Raw genomic sequence first — 23,194 nt, 5'->3', positions numbered from 1 at the left:
TTGTATGATTTTGATGGTATGATTGTGATTGTATGATTGTATTTGGGAGATTGTATTTGGGAGATTGTATATGGGAGATTATAATTGTATGATTGCGATTGTATGATTGTGATTGTATGATTGTGATTGTATGATTGTGTTTGTATGATTGTGATTGTATGATTGTGATTGTATGATTGTGATTGTCTGATTGTGATTGTATGATTGTGATTGTATGATTGTTCTTGTATGACTGTGATTGTATGATTGTGATTGAATGATTGTGATCGTATGATTGTGATCGTATGATTGCGATTGTATGATTTTGATTGTATGATTGTGATTGTATGATTGTGATTGTATGATTGTGATTGTATGATTGTGATTGTATGATTGTGATTGTATGATTGTGATTGTATGATTGTGATTGTATGATTGTGATTGTATGATTGTGATTGTATGATGGTGACTGTACGAATTGTGACTGTAAGATTGTGATAGTATGATTGTGATTGTATGATTGTGATTGTATGATTGTGATTGTATGATTGTGATTGCATGATTTTGAATGTATGATTGTGATTGTATGATTGTGATTGTATGATTGTGATTGTATGATTGTGATAGTATGATTGTGATTGTAAGATTGTGATTGTGTGACTGTGATTGTATGATTGTGATTGTATGATTGTGATTGTATGATTGAGATTATATGATTGTGATTGTATGATTATGATTGTATTTTTGTGATTGTATGATTGTGATTGTATGATTGCGATTGTATTATTGTGGTTGTATGATTGTGATAGTATGATTGTAATTGTATGATTGCGATAGTATTATTGTGATTGTATGATTGTGATTGTATGACTGTGATTGTATGATTGTGATTGTATGATTGTGATTGTATGATTGTGATTGTATGATTGCGATTGTATGATTGCGATTGTATGATTGTGATTGTATGATTGTGATTGTATGATTGTGATTGTGTGATTGTGATTGTGTGATTGTGATTGTGTGATTGTGATTGTGTAATTGTGATTGTATGATTGTGATTGTATGATTGCGAGTGTATGATTGTGATTCTATGATTGTGATTGTATGATTGTGATTGTCTGATTGTGGTTGTGCGATTGTGATTGTACGATTGTGATTGTACGATTGTAATAGTATGATTGTGATTGTATGATTGTGATTGTATAATTGTGATTGTATGATTGCGATTGTATGATTGTGATTGTATGATTGTGATTGTATGATTGTGATTGTATGATTGTGATTGTATGATTGTGATTGTATGACTGTGATGGTATGATTGTGATTGTATGATTGCGATCGTATGATTGTGATTGTATGATTGTGATCGAATGATTGTGATTGTATGATTGTGATTGTATGATTGTGATTGTATGATTGTGATTGTATGATTGTATTTGGGAGATTGTATTTGGGAGATTGTAATTGTATGATTGTGATCGTATGATTGTGATTGTATGCTTGCGATTGTATGATTGTGATTGTATGATTGTGATTGTACGATTCTGATTGTATGATTGTGATTGTATGATTGTGATTGTATGATTGTGATTGTATGACTGTGATGGTATGATTGTGATTGTATGATAGCGATCGTATGATTGTGATTGTATGATTGTGATCGAATGATTGTGATTGTATGATTGTGATGGTATGATTGTGATTGTATGATTGCGATCGTATGATTGCGATTGTATGATTGTGATCGAATGATTGTGATTGTATGATTGTGATTGTATGATTGTGATTGTATGATTATGATTGTATGATTGTGATTGTATGATTTTTATGGTATGATTGTGATGGTATGCTTGTGATTGTATGATTGCGATAGTATGATTGTGATTCTATGATTATGATTGTATGATTGTGATTGTATGATTGTGATTGTGTGATTGTGATTGTCTGATTGCGATTGTATGATTGTGATGGTATGTTTGCGATAGTATGATTGTGATTGTATTTTTGTGATTGTATGATTGTGATTGTATTATTGCGATTGTATGACTGTGATTGTATGATTGTGATTGTATGATTGTGATAGTATGATTGTGATAGTATGATTGTGATTGTATGATTGTGATTGTATGATTGTATTTGGGAGATTGTATTTGGGAGATTGTAATTGTATGATTGTGATCGTATGATTGTGATTGTATGCTTGCGATTGTATGATTGTGATTGTATGATTGTGATTGTATGATTGTGATTGCATGATTTTGAATGTATGATTGTGATGGTATGATTCTGATTGTATGATTGTGATTGTATGATTGTGATTGTATGACTGTGATGGTATGATTGTGATTGTATGATAGCGATCGTATGATTGTGATTGTATGATTGTGATAGTATGATTGTGATTGTATGATTGTGATTGTATGATTGTGATTGTATGATTGTGATTGTATGATTGTGAAAGTATGATTGTGATTGTATGATTGTGATTGTATGATTGTGATTGTACGATTGTGATTGTATGATTGTGATTGTCTGATTGTGATTGTAAGATTGTGATTGTATGACTGTGATTGTATGATTGTGATTGTATGATTGTGATTGTATGATTGTGATAGTATGATTGTGATTGTATGATTGTGATTGTATGATTTTGATGGTATGATTGTGATTGTATGATTGTATTTGGGAGATTGTATTTGGGAGATTGTATATGGGAGATTGTAATTGTATGATTGCGATTGTATGATTGTGATTGTATGATTGTGATTGTATGATTGTGATTGTATGATTGTGTTTGTATGATTGTGATTGTATGATTGTGATTGTATGATTGTGATTGTATGATTGTGATTGTATGATTGTGATTGTATGATTGTGATTGTATGATTGTGATTGTATGATTGTGATTGTATGATTGTATTTGGGAGATTGTATTTGGGAGATTGTAATTGTATGATTGTAATCGTATGATTGTGATTGTATGCTTGCGATTGTATGATTGTGATTGTATGATTGTGATTGTATGATTGTGATTGCATGATTTTGAATGTATGATTGTGATTGTATGATTCTGATTGTATGATTGTGATTGTATGATTGCGATTGTATGATTGTGATTGTATGATTGTGATTGTATGATTGTGATTGTATGATTGTGATTGTATGATTGTGATTGTATGATTGTGATTGTATGATTGTGATTGTATGATTGTGATTGTGTGATTGTGATTGTATGATGGTGATTGTATGATTGCGAGTGTATGACTGTGATTCTATGATTGTGATTGTATGATTGTGATCGTATGGTTGTGATTGTTCGATTGCGATTGTACGATTGCGATTGTATTATTGTGATTGTATGATTGTGATAGTATGGTTGTGAAAGTATGATTGTGATTGTATGATTGTGATTGTATGTTTGTGATTGTATGATTATGATTGAATGATTGTGATTGCATGATTGTGATTGTATGATTGTGAGTGCATGATTTTGAATGTATGATTGTGATTGTATGATTGTGATTGTATGATTGTGATTGTATGATTGTGATTGTATGATTGTGATTGTATGATTGTGATTGTATGATTGTGATTGTAAGATTGTGATTGTATGAATGTGATTTTATGATTGTGTTTGTATGATTATTATTGAATGATTGTGATTGCATGATTGTGATTGTATGATTGTGACTGCATGATTTTGAATGTATGATTGTGATTGTATGATTGTGATTGTATGATTGTGATTGTATGATTGTGATTGTATGATTGTGATTGCATGATTTTGAATGTATGATTGTGATTGTATGATTGTGATTGTATGATTGTGATTGTATGATTGTGATAGTATGATTGTGATTGTAAGATTGTGATTGTGTGACTGTGATTGTATGATTGTGATTGTATGATTGTCATTGTATGATTATGATTGTATGATGTGATTGCATGATTGTGATTGTATGATTGAGATTGCATGATTTTGTATGTATGATTGTGATTGTATGATTGTGATTGTATGATTGTGATTGTATGATTGAGATTATATGATTGTGATTGTATGATTATGATTGTATTTTTGTGATTGTATGATTGTGATTGTATGATTGCGATTGTATTATTGTGATTGTATGATTGTGATAGTATGATTGTAATTGTATGATTGCGATAGTATTATTGTGATTGTATGATTGTGATTGTATGATTGTGATTGTATGATTGTGATTGTATGATTGTGATTGTATGATTGCGATTGTATGATTGCGATTGTATGATTGCGATTGTATGATTGTGATTGTATGATTGTGATTGTGTGATTGTGATTGTGTGATTGTGATTGTGTGATTGTGATTGTGTGATTGTGATTGTATGATTGTGATTGTATGATTGCGAGTGTATGATTGTGATTCTATGATTGTGATTGTATGATTGTGATTGTCCGATTGTGGTTGTGCGATTGTGATTGTACGATTGTGATTGTACGATTGTGATTGTATGATTGTGATTGTATGATTTTGATTGTATGATTGTGATTGTCTGATTGTGATTGTATGATTGTGATTGCATGATTTTGAATGTATGATTATGATTGTATTTTTGTGATTGTATGATTGTGATTGTATGATTGCGATTGTATTATTGTGATTGTATGATTGTGATTGTATGATTGTGATTGTATGATTGTGAAAGTATGATTGTGATTGTATGATTGTGATTGTATGATTGTGATTGTACGATTGTGATTGTATGATTGTGATTGTCTGATTGTGATTGTAAGATTGTGATTGTATGACTGTGATTGTATGATTGTGATTGTATGATTGTGATTGTATGATTGTGATAGTATGATTGTGATTGTATGATTGTGATTGTATGATTTTGATGGTATGATTGTGATTGTATGATTGTATTTGGGAGATTGTATTTGGGAGATTGTATATGGGAGATTATAATTGTATGATTGCGATTGTATGATTGTGATTGTATGATTGTGATTGTATGATTGTGTTTGTATGATTGTGATTGTATGATTGTGATTGTATGATTGTGATTGTCTGATTGTGATTGTATGATTGTGATTGTATGATTGTTCTTGTATGACTGTGATTGTATGATTGTGATTGAATGATTGTGATCGTATGATTGTGATCGTATGATTGCGATTGTATGATTTTGATTGTATGATTGTGATTGTATGATTGTGATTGTATGATTGTGATTGTATGATTGTGATTGTATGATTGTGATTGTATGATTGTGATTGTATGATTGTGATTGTATGATTGTGATTGTATGATTGTGATTGTATGATGGTGACTGTACGAATTGTGACTGTAAGATTGTGATAGTATGATTGTGATTGTATGATTGTGATTGTATGATTGTGATTGTATGATTGTGATTGCATGATTTTGAATGTATGATTGTGATTGTATGATTGTGATTGTATGATTGTGATTGTATGATTGTGATAGTATGATTGTGATTGTAAGATTGTGATTGTGTGACTGTGATTGTATGATTGTGATTGTATGATTGTGATTGTATGATTGAGATTATATGATTGTGATTGTATGATTATGATTGTATTTTTGTGATTGTATGATTGTGATTGTATGATTGCGATTGTATTATTGTGGTTGTATGATTGTGATAGTATGATTGTAATTGTATGATTGCGATAGTATTATTGTGATTGTATGATTGTGATTGTATGACTGTGATTGTATGATTGTGATTGTATGATTGTGATTGTATGATTGTGATTGTATGATTGCGATTGTATGATTGCGATTGTATGATTGTGATTGTATGATTGTGATTGTATGATTGTGATTGTGTGATTGTGATTGTGTGATTGTGATTGTGTGATTGTGATTGTGTAATTGTGATTGTATGATTGTGATTGTATGATTGCGAGTGTATGATTGTGATTCTATGATTGTGATTGTATGATTGTGATTGTCTGATTGTGGTTGTGCGATTGTGATTGTACGATTGTGATTGTACGATTGTAATAGTATGATTGTGATTGTATGATTGTGATTGTATAATTGTGATTGTATGATTGCGATTGTATGATTGTGATTGTATGATTGTGATTGTATGATTGTGATTGTATGATTGTGATTGTATGATTGTGATTGTATGACTGTGATGGTATGATTGTGATTGTATGATTGCGATCGTATGATTGTGATTGTATGATTGTGATCGAATGATTGTGATTGTATGATTGTGATTGTATGATTGTGATTGTATGATTGTGATTGTATGATTGTATTTGGGAGATTGTATTTGGGAGATTGTAATTGTATGATTGTGATCGTATGATTGTGATTGTATGCTTGCGATTGTATGATTGTGATTGTATGATTGTGATTGTACGATTCTGATTGTATGATTGTGATTGTATGATTGTGATTGTATGATTGTGATTGTATGACTGTGATGGTATGATTGTGATTGTATGATAGCGATCGTATGATTGTGATTGTATGATTGTGATCGAATGATTGTGATTGTATGATTGTGATGGTATGATTGTGATTGTATGATTGCGATCGTATGATTGCGATTGTATGATTGTGATCGAATGATTGTGATTGTATGATTGTGATTGTATGATTGTGATTGTATGATTATGATTGTATGATTGTGATTGTATGATTTTTATGGTATGATTGTGATGGTATGCTTGTGATTGTATGATTGCGATAGTATGATTGTGATTCTATGATTATGATTGTATGATTGTGATTGTATGATTGTGATTGTGTGATTGTGATTGTCTGATTGCGATTGTATGATTGTGATGGTATGTTTGCGATAGTATGATTGTGATTGTATTTTTGTGATTGTATGATTGTGATTGTATTATTGCGATTGTATGACTGTGATTGTATGATTGTGATTGTATGATTGTGATAGTATGATTGTGATAGTATGATTGTGATTGTATGATTGTGATTGTATGATTGTATTTGGGAGATTGTATTTGGGAGATTGTAATTGTATGATTGTGATCGTATGATTGTGATTGTATGCTTGCGATTGTATGATTGTGATTGTATGATTGTGATTGTATGATTGTGATTGCATGATTTTGAATGTATGATTGTGATGGTATGATTCTGATTGTATGATTGTGATTGTATGATTGTGATTGTATGACTGTGATGGTATGATTGTGATTGTATGATAGCGATCGTATGATTGTGATTGTATGATTGTGATAGTATGATTGTGATTGTATGATTGTGATTGTATGATTGTGATTGTATGATTGTGATTGTATGATTGTGAAAGTATGATTGTGATTGTATGATTGTGATTGTATGATTGTGATTGTACGATTGTGATTGTATGATTGTGATTGTCTGATTGTGATTGTAAGATTGTGATTGTATGACTGTGATTGTATGATTGTGATTGTATGATTGTGATTGTATGATTGTGATAGTATGATTGTGATTGTATGATTGTGATTGTATGATTTTGATGGTATGATTGTGATTGTATGATTGTATTTGGGAGATTGTATTTGGGAGATTGTATATGGGAGATTGTAATTGTATGATTGCGATTGTATGATTGTGATTGTATGATTGTGATTGTATGATTGTGATTGTATGATTGTGTTTGTATGATTGTGATTGTATGATTGTGATTGTATGATTGTGATTGTATGATTGTGATTGTATGATTGTGATTGTATGATTGTGATTGTATGATTGTGATTGTATGATTGTGATTGTATGATTGTATTTGGGAGATTGTATTTGGGAGATTGTAATTGTATGATTGTAATCGTATGATTGTGATTGTATGCTTGCGATTGTATGATTGTGATTGTATGATTGTGATTGTATGATTGTGATTGCATGATTTTGAATGTATGATTGTGATTGTATGATTCTGATTGTATGATTGTGATTGTATGATTGCGATTGTATGATTGTGATTGTATGATTGTGATTGTATGATTGTGATTGTATGATTGTGATTGTATGATTGTGATTGTATGATTGTGATTGTATGATTGTGATTGTATGATTGTGATTGTGTGATTGTGATTGTATGATGGTGATTGTATGATTGCGAGTGTATGACTGTGATTCTATGATTGTGATTGTATGATTGTGATCGTATGGTTGTGATTGTTCGATTGCGATTGTACGATTGCGATTGTATTATTGTGATTGTATGATTGTGATAGTATGGTTGTGAAAGTATGATTGTGATTGTATGATTGTGATTGTATGTTTGTGATTGTATGATTATGATTGAATGATTGTGATTGCATGATTGTGATTGTATGATTGTGAGTGCATGATTTTGAATGTATGATTGTGATTGTATGATTGTGATTGTATGATTGTGATTGTATGATTGTGATTGTATGATTGTGATTGTATGATTGTGATTGTATGATTGTGATTGTAAGATTGTGATTGTATGAATGTGATTTTATGATTGTGTTTGTATGATTATTATTGAATGATTGTGATTGCATGATTGTGATTGTATGATTGTGACTGCATGATTTTGAATGTATGATTGTGATTGTATGATTGTGATTGTATGATTGTGATTGTATGATTGTGATTGTATGATTGTGATTGCATGATTTTGAATGTATGATTGTGATTGTATGATTGTGATTGTATGATTGTGATTGTATGATTGTGATAGTATGATTGTGATTGTAAGATTGTGATTGTGTGACTGTGATTGTATGATTGTGATTGTATGATTGTCATTGTATGATTATGATTGTATGATGTGATTGCATGATTGTGATTGTATGATTGAGATTGCATGATTTTGTATGTATGATTGTGATTGTATGATTGTGATTGTATGATTGTGATTGTATGATTGAGATTATATGATTGTGATTGTATGATTATGATTGTATTTTTGTGATTGTATGATTGTGATTGTATGATTGCGATTGTATTATTGTGATTGTATGATTGTGATAGTATGATTGTAATTGTATGATTGCGATAGTATTATTGTGATTGTATGATTGTGATTGTATGATTGTGATTGTATGATTGTGATTGTATGATTGTGATTGTATGATTGCGATTGTATGATTGCGATTGTATGATTGCGATTGTATGATTGTGATTGTATGATTGTGATTGTGTGATTGTGATTGTGTGATTGTGATTGTGTGATTGTGATTGTGTGATTGTGATTGTATGATTGTGATTGTATGATTGCGAGTGTATGATTGTGATTCTATGATTGTGATTGTATGATTGTGATTGTCCGATTGTGGTTGTGCGATTGTGATTGTACGATTGTGATTGTACGATTGTGATTGTATGATTGTGATTGTATGATTGTGATTGTATGATTGTGATTGTATGATTGCGATTGTAGGATTGTGATTGTATGATTGTGATTGTATGATTGTGATTGTATGATTGTGATTGTATGATTGTGATTGTATGACTGTGATGGTATGATTGTGATTGTATGATTGCGATCGTATGATTGCGATTGTATGATTGTGATTGTATGATTGTGATTGTATGATTGTGATTGTATGATTGTGATTGTATGATTGTGATTGTATGATTGTGATTGTATGATTGTGATTGTATGATTGTGATTGTATGATTGTGATTGTCTGATTGTGGGTGTGCGATTGTGATTGTACGATTGTGATTGTACGATTGTGATAGTATAATTGTGATTGTATGATTGTGATTGTATGATTGTGATCGTATGATTGTAATTGTATGATTGTGATTGTTTGATTGTATTTGGGAGATTGTAATTGTATGATTGCGATTGTATGATTGTGATTGTATGACTGTGATTGTATGATTGTGAGTGTGCGACTGTGATTGTACGATTGTGATTGTATGATTGTGATTGTATGATTATGATTGAATGATTGTGACTGCATGATTGTGATTGTATGATTGTGATTGCATGATTTTGAATGTATGATTGTGATTGTATGATTGTGATTGTATGATTGTGATTGTATGATTGCGATTGTATGATTGTGATTGTATGATTGTGATTGTATGATTGTGATTGTATGATTGTGATTGTATGATTGTGATTGTATGACTGTGATGGTATGATTGTGATTGTATGATTGCGATCGTATGATTGTGATTGTATGATTGTGATCGAATGATTGTGATTGTATGATTGTGATGTTATGATTGTGATTGTATGATTGCGATCGTATGATTGCGATTGTATGATTGTGATCGAATGATTGTGATTGTATGATTGTGATTGTATGATTGTGATTGTATGATTATGATTGTATGTTTGTGATTGTATGATTTTTATGGTATGATTGTGATTGTATGATTGTATTTGGGAGATTGTATTTGGGAGATTGTAATTGTACGATTGCGATTGTATGATTGTGATTGTATGACTGTGATTGTATGATTGTGATTGTGCGATTGTGATTGTGCGATTGTGATTGTACGATTGTGATTGTACGATTGTGATTGTATGATTGTGATTGTATGATTATGATTGAATGATTGTGATTGCATGGTTGTGATTGTATGATTGTGATTGCATGATTTTGAATGTATGATTGTGATTGTATGATTGTGATTATATGATTGTGATTGTATGATTGTGATAGTATGATTGTGATTGTATGATTGCGATTGTATGATTGCGATTGTATGATTATGATTGTATTTTTGTGATTGTATGATTGTGATTGTATGATTGTGATTGTATGATTGTGATTGTATGATTGCGATTGTATGAATGCGATTGTATGATTGTGATTGCATGATTGTGTTTGTATGATTGTGATTGTATGATATTGATTGTACGATTGTGATTGTGTGATTGTGAATGTATGATTGTGATTGTATGATTGTGATTGTATGATTGTGATTGTATGATTATGATTGTATGATTGTGATTGTATGATTGTGATTGCATGACTTTGAATGTATGATTGTGATTGTATGATTGTGATTGTATGATTGTGATTGTATGATTCTGATAGTAGGATTGTGATTGTAAGATTGTGATTGTATGACTGTGATTGTATGATTGTGATTGTATGATTGTCATTGTATGATTACGATTGTATGATTGTGATTGCATGATTGTGATTGCATGATTGTGATTGTATGATTGAGATTGCATGATTTTGTATGTATGATTGTGATTGTATGATTGTGATTGTATGATTGTGATTGTATGATTGTGATTGTATGATTGTGATTGTATGATTGTGATAGTATGATTGTGATTGTATGATTGTGATTGTATGACTGTGATTGTATGATTGTGATTGTATGACTGTGATTGTATGAATGTGATAGTATGATTGTGATTGCATGATTGTGATTGTATGATTGTGATTGCATGATTTTGAATGTATGATTGTGATTGTATGATTGTGATTGTATGATTGTGATTGTATGATTGTGATTGTATGATTGTGATAGTATGATTGTGATTGTATGATTGCGATAGTATTATTGTGATTGTATGAATGTGATTGTATGATTGTGATTGTATGATTGTGATTGTATGATTATGATTGCATGATTGTGATTGTATGATAGCGATTGTATGATTGTGATTGTATGATTGTGATTGTATGATTGTGATTGTATGATTGTGACTGTATGATTGTGATTGTATGATTGTGATTGTGTGATTGTGATTGTATGATTGTGATTGTATGATTGCGAGTGTATGATTGTGATTCTACGATTGTGATTGTATGATTGTGATCGTATGGTTGTGATTGTTCGATTGCGATCGTACGATTGCGATTGTATTATTGTGATTGTATGATTGTGATTGTCTGATTGTGGTTGTGCGATTGTGATTGTACGATTGTGATTGTACGATTGTGATAGTATGATTGTGATTGTATGATTGTTATTGTATGATTGTGATTGTCTGATTGTGGTTGTGCGATTGTGATTGTACGATTGTGATTGTACGATTGTGATTGTACGATTGTGATTGTACGATTGTGATTGTATGATTGTGATTCTATGATTGTGATTGTATGATTGTGATCGTATGGTTGTGATTGTTCGATTGCGATTGTATTATTGTGATTATATGATTGTGATAGTATGGTTGTGAAAGTATGATTGTGATTGTATGATTGTGATTGTATGATTGTGATTGTATGATTGTGATTGTATGATTGTGATTGTATTATTGTGATTGTATGATTGTGATTGTATGATTGTGATTGTATGATTGTGACTGTATGAATGTGATTGCATGATTGTGATTGTATGATTGTGATTGTATGATTGTGATTGTATGATTGCGATTGTATGAATGCGATTGTATGATTGTGATTGCATGATTGTGTTTGTATGATTGTGATTGTATGATATTGATTGTACGATTGTGATTGTGTGATTGTGAATGTATGATTGTGATTGTATGATTGTGATTGTATGATTGTGATTGTATGATTATGATTGTATGATTGTGATTGTATGATTGTGATTGCATGACTTTGAATGTATGATTGTGATTGTATGATTGTGATTGTATGATTGTGATTGTATGATTGTGATAGTAGGATTGTGATTGTAAGATTGTGATTGTATGACTGTGATTGTATGATTGTGATTGTATGATTGTCATTGTATGATTACGATTGTATGATTGTGATTGCATGATTGTGATTGCATGATTGTGATTGTATGATTGAGATTGCATGATTTTGTATGTATGATTGTGATTGTATGATTGTGATTGTATGATTGTGATTGTATGATTGTGATCGTATGGTTGTGATTGTTCGATTGCGATCGTACGATTGCGATTGTATTATTGTGACTGTATGATTGTGATTGTCTGATTGTGGTTGTGCGATTGTGATTGTACGATTGTGATTGTACGATTGTGATAGTATGATTGTGATTGTATGATTGTTATTGTATGATTGTGATTGTCTGATTGTGGTTGTGCGATTGTGATTGTACGATTGTGATTGTACGATTGTGATTGTACGATTGTGATTGTACGATTGTGATTGTACGATTGTGATCGTATGATTGTGATGGTATGATTGTGATCGTATGATTGTGATCGTATGATTGTGATTGTATGATTGTGATTGTATGATTGTCATTGTATGATTGTCATTGTATGATTGTGATTGTATGATTGTGATTGTATGACAGTGATTGTATGATTGTCATTGTATGATTGTGATTGTATGATTGTGATTGCATGATTGTGATTGCATGATTGTGATTGCATGATTGTGATTGTATGATTGTGATTGTATGATTGTGATTGTATGATTGTGATTGTATGATTGTGATAATATGATTGTGATTGTATGATTGTGATTGTATGACTGTGATTGTATGATTGTGATTGTATGATTGTGATTGTATGATTCTGATTGTATGATTGTGACTCTATGATTGTGAAAGTATGATTGTGATTGTGTGATTTTGATTGTCTGATTGTGGTTGTGCGATTGTGATTGTATGATTGTGATTGTATGATTGCGATTGTATGATTGTGATTGTATGATAGTGATTGTATGATTGTGATTGTATGATTGTGATTGTATGATTGTGATTGTATGATTGTGATTCTATGATTGTGATTGTATGATTGTGATTGTATGATTGTGATTGTCTGATTGTGGTTGAATGATTGTGATTGTATGATTGTGATTGTATGATTGTCATTGTATGATTGTGATTGTATGATTGTATCTGGGAGATTGTATTTGGGAGATTGTAATTGTATGATTGCGATTGTATGATTGAGATTGTATGATTGTGATTGTATGCTTGCGATTGTATGATTGTGATTGTATGATTGTGATTGTATGATTGTGGTTGTGCGATTGTGATTGTATGATTGTGATTGTATGATTGTGATCGTATGATTGTGATGGTATGATTGTGATCGTATGATTGTGATTGTATGATTGTGATTGTATGATTGTGATTGTATGATTGTCATTGTATGATTGTCATTGTATGATTGTGATTGTATGATTGTGATTGTGTGACAGTGATTGTATGATTGTCATTGTATGATTGTGATTGTATGATTGTGATTGCATGATTGTGATTGCATGATTGTGATTGCATGATTGTGATTGTATGATTTTGATTACATGATTGTGATTGTATGATTGTGATTGTATGATTGTGATTGTATGATTGTGATTGTATGATTGTGATTGTCTGATTGTGGTTGTATAATTTTCATTGTGTGATTGTGATTGTATGATTGGCATTGTATGATTATGGCTGCATGATTGTGATTGCATGATTGTGATTGTATGATTGTGATTGCATGATTTTGAATGTATGATTGTGATTGTATGATTGGGATTGTCTGAATGTGGTTGTATGATTTTGATTGTATGATTGTGATTGTATGATTGGCATTGTATGATTATGGCTGCATGATTGTGATTGCATGATTGTGATTGTATGATTGTGATTGCATGATTTTGAATGCATGATTGTGATTGTATGATTGTGATTGTATGATTGTGATTGTATGATTGTGATTGTATGATTGTGATTGTATGATTGTGATTGTATGATTGTGATTGTATGATTGTGATTGTATGATTGTGATTGTATGACTGTGATTGTATGATTGTGATAATATGATTGTGATTGTATGATTGTGATTGTATGACTGTGATTGTATGATTGTGATTGTATGATTGTGATTGTATGATTGTGATTGTATGATTGTGATAGTATGATTGTGATTGTATGATGTGATTGTACGATTGTGATTGTATGATTGTATTTGGGAGATTGTATTTGGGAGATTGTAATTGTATGATTGCGATTGTATGATTGAGATTGTATGATTGTGATTGTATGCTTGCGATTGTATGATTGTGATTGTATGATTGTGATTGTATGATTGTGGTTGTGCGATTGTGATTGTATGATTGTGATTGTATGATTATGATCGTATGATTGTGATTGTATGATTATGTTTGTATGATTGTGATTGCATGATTGTGATTGTATGATTGTGATTGCATGATTGTGATTGTATGACTGTGATTGTATGATTGTGATTGTATGATTGTGATTGTATGATTGTGATTGTGTGATTATGATTGCATGATTGTGATTGTATGATTGTGATTGTATGATTTTGATTGTATGATTGTGATTGTATGATTGTGATTGTATGATTCTGATTGTATGATTGTGATTGTATGATTGTGATTGTCTGATTGTGGTTGTATGATTGTGATTGTATGATTGTGATTGTATGATTGTGATTGTATGATTGTGATTGTATGATTGTGATAACATGATTGTGATTGTATGATTATGATCGTATGATTGTGATTGTATGATTATGTTTGTATGATTGTGATTGCATGATTGTGATTGTATGATTGTGATTGCATGATTTTGAATGTATGATTGCGATAGTATGATTGTGATTGTACGATTGTGATTGTAGGATTGTGATTGTATGATTGCGATTCTATGATTGTGATTGTATGATTATGATTGTATGATTGTGAATGTATGATTATGATTGTATGGTTGTGATTGTATGATTGTGATTGTATGATTGTGATTGTATGATTTTATTTGGGAGATTGTATTTGGGAGATTGTAATTGTATGATTGCGATTGTATGACTGTGATTGTATGCTTGTGATGTATGATTGTAATTGTATGATTATGATTGTATGATTGTGATTGTATGATTGTGATTGTATGATTGTGATTGTATGACTGTGATTGTATGATTGTGATTGTATGATTGTGATTTTATGATTGTGATTGTATGATTGTGAAAGTATGATTGTGATTGTATGATTGTGATTGTATGATTGTGATTGTATGATTGTGATTGTATGATTGTGATTGTATGATTGTGATTGTATGATTGTGATTGTATGATTGTGACTGTATGATTGTATTTGGGAGATTGTATTTGGGAGATTGTAATTGTATGATTGCGATTGTATGATTGTGATGTATGATTGCGATTGTATGATTATGATTGTATGATTGTGATTGTATGACTGTGATTGTATGACTGTGATTGTATGATTGTGGTTGTATGATTGTGATTGTATGATTGTGACTCTATGATTGTGAAAGTATGATTGTGATTGTGTGATTGTGATTGTATGATTGTGATTGTATGATTGTGATTGTATGATTGTGATTGTATGATTGTGATTGTATGATTGTGATTGTATGATTGTGATTGTCTGATTGTGGTTGTGCGATTGTGATTGTATGATTGTGATTGTATGATTGTGATTGTATGATTGTGATTGTATGATAGTGATTGTATGATTGTGATTGTATGATTGTGATTGTATGATTGTGATTGTATGATTGTGATTCTATGATTGTGATTGTGTGATTGTGATTGTATGATTGTGATTGTCTGATTGTGGTTGTATGATTGTAATTGGGAGATTGTAATTGTATGATTGCGATTGTATGATTGAGATTGTATGATTGTGATTGTATGCTTGCGATTGTATGATTGTGATTGTATGATTGTGATTGTATGATTGTGGTTGTGCGATTGTGATTGTATGATTGTGATTGTATGATTGTGATCGTATGATTGTGATGGTATGATTGTGATCGTATGATTGTGATTGTATGATTGTGATTGTATGATTGTGATTGTATGATTGTCATTGTATGATTGTCATTGTATGATTGTGATTGTATGATTGTGATTGTATGACTGTGACTGTATGATTGTGATTGTATGATTGTGATTGTATGATTGTGATTGCATGATTGTGATTGCATGATTGTGATTGCATGATTGTGATTGTAGGATTTTGATTATATGATTGTGATTGTATGATTGTGATTGTATGATTGTGATTGTATGATTGTGATTGTATGATTGTGATTGTATGGTTGTGATTGTCTGATTGTGGTTGTATGATTGTGATTGTATGATTGGAATTGTATGATTATGATTGTATGATTTTGATTGTATGATTTTGATGGTATGATTGTGATTGTATGATTGTATTTGGGAGATTGTATTTGGGAGATTGTATATGGGAGATTGTAATTGTATGATTGCGATTGTATGATTGTGATTGTATGATTGTGATTGTATGATTGTGATTGTATGATTGTGTTTGTATGATTGTGATTGTATGATTGTGATTGTATGATTGTGATTGTATGATTGTGATTGTATGATTGTGATTGTATGATTGTGATTGTATGATTGTGATTGTATGATTGTGATTGTATGATTGTGATTGTATGATTGTATTTGGGAGATTGTATTTGGGAGATTGTAATTGTATGATTGTAATCGTATGATTGTGATTGTATGCTTGCGATTGTATGATTGTGATTGTATGATTGTGATTGTATGATTGTGATTGCATGATTTTGAATGTATGATTGTGATTGTATGATTCTGATTGTATGATTGTGATTGTATGATTGCGATTGTATGATTGTGATTGTATGATTGTGATTGTATGATTGTGATTGTATGATTGTGATTGTATGATTGTGATTGTATGATTGTGATTGTATGATTGTGATTGTATGATTGTGATTGTGTGATTGTGATTGTATGATGGTGATTGTATGATTGCGAGTGTATGACTGTGATTCTATGATTGTGATTGTATGATTGTGATCGTATGGTTGTGATTGTTCGATTGCGATTGTACGATTGCGATTGTATTATTGTGATTGTATGATTGTGATAGTATGGTTGTGAAAGTATGATTGTGATTGTATGATTGTGATTGTATGTTTGTGATTGTATGATTATGATTGAATGATTGTGATTGCATGATTGTGATTGTATGATTGTGAGTGCATGATTTTGAATGTATGATTGTGATTGTATGATTGTGATTGTATGATTGTGATTGTATGATTGTGATTGTATGATTGTGATTGTATGATTGTGATTGTATGATTGTGATTGTAAGATTGTGATTGTATGAATGTGATTTTATGATTGTGTTTGTATGATTATTATTGAATGATTGTGATTGCATGATTGTGATTGTATGATTGTGACTGCATGATTTTGAATGTATGATTGTGATTGTATGATTGTGATTGTATGATTGTGATTGTATGATTGTGATTGCATGATTTTGAATGTATGATTGTGATTGTATGATTGTGATTGTATGATTGTGATTGTATGATTGTGATAGTATGATTGTGATTGTAAGATTGTGATTGTGTGACTGTGATTGTATGATTGTGATTGTATGATTGTCATTGTATGATTATGATTGTATGATGTGATTGCATGATTGTGATTGTATGATTGAGATTGCATGATTTTGTATGTATGATTGTGATTGTATGATTGTGATTGTATGATTGTGATTGTATGATTGAGATTATATGATTGTGATTGTATGATTATGATTGTATTTTTGTGATTGTATGATTGTGATTGTATGATTGCGATTGTATTATTGTGATTGTATGATTGTGATAGTATGATTGTAATTGTATGATTGCGATAGTATTATTGTGATTGTATGATTGTGATTGTATGATTGTGATTGTATGATTGTGATTGTATGATTGTGATTGTATGATTGCGATTGTATGATTGCGATTGTATGATTGCGATTGTATGATTGTGATTGTATGATTGTGATTGTGTGATTGTGATTGTGTGATTGTGATTGTGTGATTGTGATTGTGTGATTGTGATTGTATGATTGTGATTGTATGATTGCGAGTGTATGATTGTGATTCTATGATTGTGATTGTATGATTGTGATTGTCCGATTGTGGTTGTGCGATTGTGATTGTACGATTGTGATTGTACGATTGTGATTGTATGATTGTGATTGTATGATTGTGATTGTATGATTGTGATTGTATGATTGCGATTGTAGGATTGTGATTGTATGATTGTGATTGTATGATTGTGATTGTATGATTGTGATTGTATGATTGTGATTGTATGACTGTGATGGTATGATTGTGATTGTATGATTGCGATCGTATGATTGCGATTGTATGATTGTGATTGTATGATTGTGATTGTATGATTGTGATTGTATGATTGTGATTGTATGATTGTGATTGTATGATTGTGATTGTATGATTGTGATTGTATGATTGTGATTGTATGATTGTGATTGTATGATTGTGATTGTATGATTGTGATTGTATGATTGTGATTGTATGATTGTGATTGTCTGATTGTGGGTGTGCGATTGTGATTGTACGATTGTGATTGTACGATTGTGATAGTATAATTGTGATTGTATGATTGTGATTGTATGATTGTGATCGTATGATTGTAATTGTATGATTGTGATTGTTTGATTGTATTTGGGAGATTGTAATTGTATGATTGCGATTGTATGATTGTGATTGTATGACTGTGATTGTATGATTGTGAGTGTGCGACTGTGATTGTACGATTGTGATTGTATGATTGTGATTGTATGATTATGATTGAATGATTGTGACTGCATGATTGTGATTGTATGATTGTGATTGCATGATTTTGAATGTATGATTGTGATTGTATGATTGTGATTGTATGATTGTGATTGTATGATTGCGATTGTATGATTGTGATTGTATGATTGTGATTGTATGATTGTGATTGTATGATTGTGATTGTATGATTGTGATTGTATGACTGTGATGGTATGATTGTGATTGTATGATTGCGATCGTATGATTGTGATTGTATGATTGTGATCGAATGATTGTGATTGTATGATTGTGATGTTATGATTGTGATTGTATGATTGCGATCGTATGATTGCGATTGTATGATTGTGATCGAATGATTGTGATTGTATGATTGTGATTGTATGATTGTGATTGTATGATTATGATTGTATGTTTGTGATTGTATGATTTTTATGGTATGATTGTGATTGTATGATTGTATTTGGGAGATTGTATTTGGGAGATTGTAATTGTACGATTGCGATTGTATGATTGTGATTGTATGACTGTGATTGTATGATTGTGATTGTGCGATTGTGATTGTGCGATTGTGATTGTACGATTGTGATTGTACGATTGTGATTGTATGATTGTGATTGTATGATTATGATTGAATGATTGTGATTGCATGGTTGTGATTGTATGATTGTGATTGCATGATTTTGAATGTATGATTGTGATTGTATGATTGTGATTATATGATTGTGATTGTATGATTGTGATAGTATGATTGTGATTGTATGATTGCGATTGTATGATTGCGATTGTATGATTATGATTGTATTTTTGTGATTGTATGATTGTGATTGTATGATTGTGATTGTATGATTGTGATTGTATGATTGCGATTGTATGAATGCGATTGTATGATTGTGATTGCATGATTGTGTTTGTATGATTGTGATTGTATGATATTGATTGTACGATTGTGATTGTGTGATTGTGAATGTATGATTGTGATTGTATGATTGTGATTGTATGATTGTGATTGTATGATTATGATTGTATGATTGTGATTGTATGATTGTGATTGCATGACTTTGAATGTATGATTGTGATTGTATGATTGTGATTGTATGATTGTGATTGTATGATTCTGATAGTAGGATTGTGATTGTAAGATTGTGATTGTATGACTGTGATTGTATGATTGTGATTGTATGATTGTCATTGTATGATTACGATTGTATGATTGTGATTGCATGATTGTGATTGCATGATTGTGATTGTATGATTGAGATTGCATGATTTTGTATGTATGATTGTGATTGTATGATTGTGATTGTATGATTGTGATTGTATGATTGTGATTGTATGATTGTGATTGTATGATTGTGATAGTATGATTGTGATTGTATGATTGTGATTGTATGACTGTGATTGTATGATTGTGATTGTATGACTGTGATTGTATGAATGTGATAGTATGATTGTGATTGCATGATTGTGATTGTATGATTGTGATTGCATGATTTTGAATGTATGATTGTGATTGTATGATTGTGATTGTATGATTGTGATTGTATGATTGTGATTGTATGATTGTGATAGTATGATTGTGATTGTATGATTGCGATAGTATTATTGTGATTGTATGAATGTGATTGTATGATTGTGATTGTATGATTGTGATTGTATGATTATGATTGCATGATTGTGATTGTATGATAGCGATTGTATGATTGTGATTGTATGATTGTGATTGTATGATTGTGATTGTATGATTGTGACTGTATGATTGTGATTGTATGATTGTGATTGTGTGATTGTGATTGTATGATTGTGATTGTATGATTGCGAGTGTATGATTGTGATTCTACGATTGTGATTGTATGATTGTGATCGTATGGTTGTGATTGTTCGATTGCGATCGTACGATTGCGATTGTATTATTGTGATTGTATGATTGTGATTGTCTGATTGTGGTTGTGCGATTGTGATTGTACGATTGTGATTGTACGATTGTGATAGTATGATTGTGATTGTATGATTGTTATTGTATGATTGTGATTGTCTGATTGTGGTTGTGCGATTGTGATTGTACGATTGTGATTGTACGATTGTGATTGTACGATTGTGATTGTACGATTGTGATTGTATGATTGTGATTCTATGATTGTGATTGTATGATTGTGATCGTATGGTTGTGATTGTTCGATTGCGATTGTATTATTGTGATTATATGATTGTGATAGTATGGTTGTGAAAGTATGATTGTGATTGTATGATTGTGATTGTATGATTGTGATTGTATGATTGTGATTGTATGATTGTGATTGTATTATTGTGATTGTATGATTGTGATTGTATGATTGTGATTGTATGATTGTGACTGTATGAATGTGATTGCATGATTGTGATTGTATGATTGTGATTGTATGATTGTGATTGTATGATTGCGATTGTATGAATGCGATTGTATGATTGTGATTGCATGATTGTGTTTGTATGATTGTGATTGTATGATATTGATTGTACGATTGTGATTGTGTGATTGTGAATGTATGATTGTGATTGTATGATTGTGATTGTATGATTGTGATTGTATGATTATGATTGTATGATTGTGATTGTATGATTGTGATTGCATGACTTTGAATGTATGATTGTGATTGTATGATTGTGATTGTATGATTGTGATTGTATGATTGTGATAGTAGGATTGTGATTGTAAGATTGTGATTGTATGACTGTGATTGTATGATTGTGATTGTATGATTGTCATTGTATGATTACGATTGTATGATTGTGATTGCATGATTGTGATTGCATGATTGTGATTGTATGATTGAGATTGCATGATTTTGTATGTATGATTGTGATTGTATGATTGTGATTGTATGATTGTGATTGTATGATTGTGATCGTATGGTTGTGATTGTTCGATTGCGATCGTACGATTGCGATTGTATTATTGTGACTGTATGATTGTGATTGTCTGATTGTGGTTGTGCGATTGTGATTGTACGATTGTGATTGTACGATTGTGATAGTATGATTGTGATTGTATGATTGTTATTGTATGATTGTGATTGTCTGATTGTGGTTGTGCGATTGTGATTGTACGATTGTGATTGTACGATTGTGATTGTATGATTGTGATCGTATGATTGTGATGGTATGATTGTGATCGTATGATTGTGATTGTATGATTGTGATTGTATGATTGTGATTGTATGATTGTCATTGTATGATTGTCATTGTATGATTGTGATTGTATGATTGTGATTGTATGACAGTGATTGTATGATTGTCATTGTATGATTGTGATTGTATGATTGTGATTGCATGATTGTGATTGCATGATTGTGATTGCATGATTGTGATTGTATGATTGTGATTGCATGATTGTGATTGTATGATTGTGATTGTATGATTGTGATAATATGATTGTGATTGTATGATTGTGATTGTATGACTGTGATTGTATGATTGTGATTGTATGATTGTGATTGTATGATTCTGATTGTATGATTGTGACTCTATGATTGTGAAAGTATGATTGTGATTGTGTGATTTTGATTGTCTGATTGTGGTTGTGCGATTGTGATTGTATGATTGTGATTGTATGATTGCGATTGTATGATTGTGATTGTATGATAGTGATTGTATGATTGTGATTGTATGATTGTGATTGTATGATTGTGATTGTATGATTGTGATTCTATGATTGTGATTGTATGATTGTGATTGTATGATTGTGATTGTCTGATTGTGGTTGTATGATTGTGATTGTATGATTGTGA

Source organism: Megachile rotundata, unplaced genomic scaffold (assembly GCF_050947335.1).
Source record: "Megachile rotundata isolate GNS110a unplaced genomic scaffold, iyMegRotu1 scaffold0026, whole genome shotgun sequence".
Lineage (NCBI taxonomy): Eukaryota > Metazoa > Arthropoda > Insecta > Hymenoptera > Megachilidae > Megachile > Megachile rotundata.
Note: the sequence above shows the minus strand (reverse complement) of the source record.